Below are 7474 nucleotides of genomic sequence, written 5' to 3' on the forward strand. Positions count from 1 at the left end.
GTGAAGATCTTTTCCCAGTTTGTAGGCTGCTGCTTTTTTCTATTGATAGTGTCTTTACTTTTACAGAAGCTTTTCAGATTCATGAGGTCTCATTTATTAATTGTTGATATTATATCCTGAGCTGCTGATGTTCTGTTCTAGAAGTTGCCTCTGGTGTCAATGAGTTCAAAGCATGTTCCACTTTTTCCTCTAATAGATTCAATGTGTCTAGTTTGATGTTGTAGTGTTCAATTGACTTTTATTTTGTTTTTGTGCAGGGTGGTAAATAAGAGTATATTTGCATTTTTCATTAGACCAAAACCACTTATTCAAGGAGCTCTCTTTTTTTCCATTGTACAGTTTCGGCTTTGTAAAAAATCAAGTATGCATACGTATGTGGCTTTTTCTCTGGGACTCTGCTTTCATTCCATTGAGCCACTTGTCTGTTTCTATGCTAGTACCATGCAGGTTTTAATGTTGTTGCTCTATAGTACAACTTGAAATGAGGGATGAAGATACCTTTAGAAGATATTTTATTGTATAGGATTGTCTTAGATATTTGTGTTTTGTTTGTTTTTCAGTATGAAGTTGAGAATTCTTCTTTCAAGTTCTGTAAAAAATTGTTTTGGCTTTTTGATGGGAATTGTAGGATTTGTCTTTGGTAACATGATTGTTTCCCCTATGTTAACCTTAATGATCCATGTGTATGGGACCTCTTTCCATTATCTAATATCTTCAATTTCTGTTTTTTCCAAGACTTTATGTTCTTGTCCTACACGTCTTCCAATTTCTTGGTTAGAGATATACTAAAACACTTTTTTTTCTGGCTATTGTGAAGTATGTTTGCACCTTAGTTTCTTACTCTGCCCATTTGTCTTGTGTATAGAGGAAAGCTACTGATATTTTTTAGTTGATTTTTTTTTTATCCAGCCATGTTTACCAGGTGTAGGAGGTCCCTGGTAGAATTTATTTTTTGGTCTTTTGAGTTTGAGACAGGGTTTCTCTGTGTAGCCTTGGCTGTCCTGGAACTCTTTTTGTAGACCAGGATGGTCTCAAACTCACAGCAATCTTCCTCCCAAGTGCTGGGATTGAAGGCATGTGCCACCACTGCCTGTCTCTTGGTAGAATTTTTGGGTTAACTTATGTGTACTAGCATATCATCCACAAATAATGATAATTTGATTTCCATCTTTCCAATTGGTACTCCTTTGATTTCATTTAGTTGTCTTATTGCTCTATCTAGGACTTCAAATACTATATTGAAGAAATATGGAGAGAGAGGAAAGCCTTGTCTTATCACTGATTTAAATGGAATTAATATGAGTTTCTCTACATTTATTTTTATGTTTGCTATAGGCTTGCTGTATTTTGCCTTTACTATGTTTAGTTATGTTTCGTGTACCCCTGATATCTCCAAGACTTTTAACATGAATGAGTATTGGATTTTGTCAAATGTTTTTCAGCATCTAAGGAGATAGTCATGTGTCTTTTTTCTTTAAGTTTGTTTATATGGGGTATTACATCGACAGATTTTCTTATATTGAGCCACTTTTGCATGCCTGGCATGAAGCCTACTTGATCAGAAAGGATGATATTTTGATGTGTTCTTTTATTGCTTTGTGAGTATTTTATTGAGTGTTTTTGCATTAATGTTCATAAGGGAAATTGTTCGGAAATTCTCTTTCTTTGCTGAATCTTTATTTTTTAGGTATCAATGTGAATGCAGCCTAATAGAATGAGTTTAGTCATGTTCCAAGTGATTTTATTTTGTGGAATAATTTGAAGAATGTTGGTTTTCACTCTTCTTTGAATGTCCAGTAGAATTCTGTGCAATATCAATCTGGCCCTTCGATAAGAGACGTACAATCTGAACTCTGCTTGAGTATCCCATAGACCTCCTTGATATGGTTGACTAAGAGATTTTCTTGATTGGATTATATGTGATGAAAAGACCCACAGTAAATCTGGACCACACCTTCTGGTGGTAGCTCACATAAAATTCATTCTGCAAGTCCATTTCCTTAGATATCTTTGATTAATACAGGATGGGATATCTATGTCTCATGTAGGTCTGAGCATTTTATAGCTTTGTGCCTTGTGTGTTGAATAGTTGCAAGTCTATGTATTAATTATTATCTACGGCAAAAAGAATCTTCTCTGATGCCAGGGAATATATTCCTTTGTAACAAAATATTTTTACTGCACAATCTCAAGGAACTAGATGAATAAAACTATCTCTTCTTCCTATATCTTCCTCCAATTTTCTTTTTAAATTAAAACAGTGTTTTATTTTAGGTGTTTATGTGCTTTACTTTCATGCAGTTCTTTTCACCATTTTTATACCTGGTGCCTATGATTTCAGAAGAGGGTATCAGATACACAAAAATGTAGTTATAGGCAAGAGCCACCGTAAGGCTACTAAGAACTAAATGTGTATCCTTTATAGGAGCAAGAAGTGCTTTTCCAGTGGAAGCATTTCTTCATCTGTACAGTTAAATTTTCTAAATTTTATTCTAGAGAATATGGTATCCTGTCTGTTTGCTCACTTTGTCATTATTTTGATGTAGGTTTTTTTCCTTGCTTGTATGCTTTCAGATCTCTAAAGGAATTTGTATATCCTTATGTTTGGAGTTGCGAAGCCATTTTGCTTTCTGATATGTTTGTCTTGTTTTTCTCTGTCTTTGAAATATTTTGATATATTTTCATTTGGTCTTTATCACAGACACGCCTCATTAAATGTTAAATTCTGTTTTTCCTTTTCTATTTTGCTATTTCTGACCTTGCCAAGCCTTTATGTTAGGAACTTTTTCAGTGCCTGTTGATGAAGCCAGTGAAGAAAAAAGGCACTAGTTTGTTCAGGTTCAAAAGCATAGAGGTATTACAGCATGCTCTAGTGCTTTGCATTTGATTATTATTATTTTGCTTTCGGAGGTCTGCTTTCAGTCTCTTAAGAGCAGGCAGAATATCACATTCTCCGAATGTTTCCATGTAATCTTGCCTCCAAATAATCCCCTTTTGATCAATAGAATGCATAAACATCTGTGCATGCCAGAGATGAGATAAACATGGCCAAGGTTCACAGGCACAGGGGACAGAAGGATGATGAGAAAGAGACAGACAGCTATGAGAAGGAAGAAGAATGTAGGTCAGCCATGAGTTAGCATGAAGTTAGCATGTGTATAGGAAACATGTGCAAGTATTTATGGGGATACTGGATGGGAAGTACCTTAAGATAGACTTGACTAAAGCAAACAGCATGGGATGTGGGACTAAGAGGTAACAAGGTAACATAGGGGTTAATATCAGGCAAACACCAGGGGAAAAATAAGGCTTATTTAAAATGCAACGGATGTCTGTGGCTTTTAATGATATGGTAGAGGGTTAATAACAGTAGTAATAATTACAGACTCTTAATAACAAAATCAATAGCCTATTTATTTTCTGAAATATAAATGTGTCAAGAAGAATACCCCACAATGTGTAATGGCCTCAAATGAAATCCCAACAAATGTACTCCAATAAAATCAGAAGCATTATTTTCTTTCATAAGAAGATATATATTAGACATTAGTTACCAAGTGTCTTGAGCTTCCTTGTTTTGTGTATTCCTGTAGGATGACCACAAGAATCAGTAGAAGAAAATAATTGGTAAAGACTGAGAACATTCATTTCCCCCCCCCCCCCAAGCAGTATATAAATTCAACCCAAAACACACATTTCCTACTTAGCACAGATAGACAAATATTCAGGGGGAAAATGCCAAAGGTTCCGAAGAGAGAGGAGTATTTAGAGATAAACTTGTCATCTGTTACATCAGCCAGTTTTATATGTGATAATTACTGACTAACTTGCCCACATTTGGATAAATGTAGAGAACTAATTAAAGATAACATGAACATTTACTACCACTAAATGGGTTTATCTTGAGCACTTAACAAAATCTTAGGGTATAAAACTTTAAAAACTCACAACTTGCTTAAATTAAAATGTAAGATGATCTATAAATAAACTAATAAAATTGGTAATTAGTAATAATAAAGAGCTCTTTAAAAACTACATGTGAGCTAAATGAGATACTAAAAGTTATATTTTAATGTTGTTTGAATTTATATCAAAATTAAAGATAAAGTCCAAAATATCTCTGTGTTCTCTTCCCTTTCTCGGACCTGGGTGATAATGCTTTAGCACATGGCTTCTCTAGGAAACATCACCAGAAAACTTGATACCCCAAATATCCAAAGCCAGCTTCTTTCCACCTAGAAAGCTGCAACTATTTCTACCTCAGATATTTAGATAAAGAAAGAGATATTGTTCTTAATATACATAATAGACTTCATCTCTTGATCTTAGCTGAAAGATTGAAAGAAATATTATTAAGCCTTTTTCACATCTTGAAGATATATAAGCTTTCTCAATTTTTCTCAAGTGCATTCACCTAAATTTCATGCAATTGTGCTATGCATGTCTGTGATAATTGCTTTCATGTAGATTTGATTGTTTTCATATGCTGTCTTTGTCCAGAAAAGATATCTTATAAATAATTGTAGACATTTACTTCAGTTCTTATTTTTTAGACAAAATCATTTTTACTATATGTTAAAAATATTTTTTCACCAGGTATGGTGGTGCATGCCTTTAATGCCAGCACTCGAGAGGCAGAGGCAGGTGGGTAATTCTGAGTTTTAGGCCACCCTGGTCTACAAGCGAGTCTAGGACAGCCAAGGCTACAAAGAGAAACCCTGTCTCGAAAAAACAAAAAATATATTTTGTCTAAGACAAATTAAAATGCATGTGCAGATTCATGAATTTAACTATTGTGATCATATATTAAAATATCTGATGAACACATACTACTTCCTAAATATCTGTACTCATTAAAATGATGTATTTAAGTTTACTAAATATTTTGTAAATTTTTAACATGCTAGTAGTTTATATAAAAGTACATTCAATAAAATCATAAGATTTTATAAAGCTACAAAATCAATGGCATATACATTGTTCTTGTTGTTGTTTTTAGAGAAATTTTGCTCCAGAAAGATGTTTTCTCTTGTCAGGGATCACATCCAGAGATGACCTATATCTGTGATCTGGCTGGAGTGACACACTTTTAATCCCTCTGGCTATAATACGGACATGCTCTTAGTACACACTTTTAATCCCAAACACAAAAAGTAAAGTTCATTTGTAGAAGGAAGCACCAATATTTGAAAGTGATGTGTAATTGAAGGGCAGACAAAGTGACAAATCAGAGAAAGATTTGACAGAATGAGTCAGAGATAGGATATGCCCACTCTCATGAGAACAGAGAGGAAAAAGAAGATATTTAAGAGAGTACAGTCAAATTGAGATAGTAGAATATGTACAGGAGAGAGAGAGAGAGAGAGAGAGAGAGAGAGAGAGAGAGAGAGAGAGAGAGAGAGAGAGAAGAGAAAACTATACAGTAGAGTAGAGTACAGTAGAGAGTTCAGTAGAGAAGATAGTATAGTAGAGTTGAGTGTAGTTCTGTCCAGTTGAGTTTCTACAGTTTGGTGCAGTTTGGATCATGAAAGTTCTGAACAATTCAGTAAGTTCAAGTGAGTGGAGTTGACTTTCCTGCAGCTCAGGTAAGTATGTTCAGTGCAGCAGAGTTTAATTAATTCATGAGTTTCTGCAGAGGCAGTTGAAACAAGAGAATAAGAAGGAACCAGAAGATCAGAATAAATTGCAGGAGTTGTTTTGAGTCTAAGCAGAGCAATTCAGTGAGGATCCAGAAGTCAGAATGGATCAGTCAGCTTTGGAGAGGAGTTAGAGCCAGAGGAGCTGAGTTAAATTAGCCAGTTAGAGTTCAGAAAGAACTAGAAAGGGTGAGCTTATTCAGCAGTAAGCCTCTGAGAGAACAATCACAATATACATATAGGTTTTGATAAGGATTTCCTTCCAAAGAGATTTCAAGTTCATATTTATATAAAATTTAATATTTAACTGATGGATAATTTTAAATGTCTATTATTTTAAAAATATTCTTAATATAACACCTATGTGGAAAAATTAAAACTAAACCTAGATTATATATAAATAATTAATAGACATATGTTTGAATGAAAGTGAGGACATGACTGCTTCTTGATATGGTTGAAGAGAAAGTCTTTATTGTAGATATGAGGGAGAGAACAGCCAGAGAAGCTGAGTGAGTGAAAGAGAAGATCAGGGGCTGAAGCGACTTACTGAGAGTAGCCAGAACTCTAAAGCAGGCTCAGATGCTATGAGATCCTGGCAGCTAGTGTCCAGTTTGATGCATTAATACACAATTCAGTTAAGTCCTAACATTTTTTTATAAATTGTCTCTACATTCTTTCTTTTTTTACAGTGGAAGTTGTGAAAATTTTAACAAACCTTAATGCTCATAATCTTGTTTCATAAAATATATCTTATGTATGATTATGTATTGTCTGTCTACATGTCATTATGTTTCTGTTTTGAACATAATTTACTCTGTATCTAATTGGCTTATAAATGGGTGCTTCTTTAAGGTAAAGTTAGCTTTGCCCAGCTCCTTTTTAATCATAATAAAACTAAATTTTTTTAGGAAGAAAATATTAACAAAGGATAAAATGAGTATACCTGATTCCCCTTTCTAAGTTCCTTTAAAGCAGTCTGCCTTATCTCATGTGGTAGTCTGACAATTTTTTTCTATCCTTGGACCCTGTCATTTTCTCTGCTGTTAAATCTTGAGGCCTACAAGAAAGATGTCTGCTAGGATCTCCAAGAAAAGACTTTTCATATACATCAAAAAGCAATTTGTTAAAAAAGCAAATGTTTCCTTGTGATAAATTCAGATGAATAATTGATGTGTCCATGATTTTATCAACTAACAATTAACTTGTATAACTTATTTATCCTAAACAGCCTGCAATAGCACTTTCAAAGTATTGGAAGTAAACCTTGCATTTTAATTGAATTATATGGCACAATACCACATATTAGAGTAGAAATATATATATATATATATATATATATATATATATATATATATATATATATATATATATATATATATAGTGTGTGAAGAATAGTCTTAGTTTGAATTCTATACCACTGTGTCAAAGTTAAACTTATTTTGCTTCTATATACAAAATTCTATACTAGTCAATTAAAAATAACCTTGTTAATGAAAATTAAGGCATTAAGTTGAGGACTAGATTCACTAATCTACTTTTTGTTCTATCTTCCCTATATATTTGTATATTCCCCCATTCTTTCTTTTTAACCCCTATCTCCAAACCTGTGAATGTAAAATAAAGGAAAAGAGAGACATCACTGAGTCTAACCGTCTGTTCTTTCTAAATAAGACCAATAGTAACTTATAGTCAACTCCCATTGAAAATCACCCTCTGTCACCCAAGAAATCAACCAAAAAACTATCTGATTAAAGGAAATGGGGCATCATTCTCTTAAGTTTTTTTCTAGCTTATTTGGCATGGATAACACCTTTGCACATGGCTAAATATAATTA

This window comes from Acomys russatus, chromosome X (assembly GCF_903995435.1).
Source record: "Acomys russatus chromosome X, mAcoRus1.1, whole genome shotgun sequence".
NCBI lineage: Eukaryota > Metazoa > Chordata > Mammalia > Rodentia > Muridae > Acomys > Acomys russatus.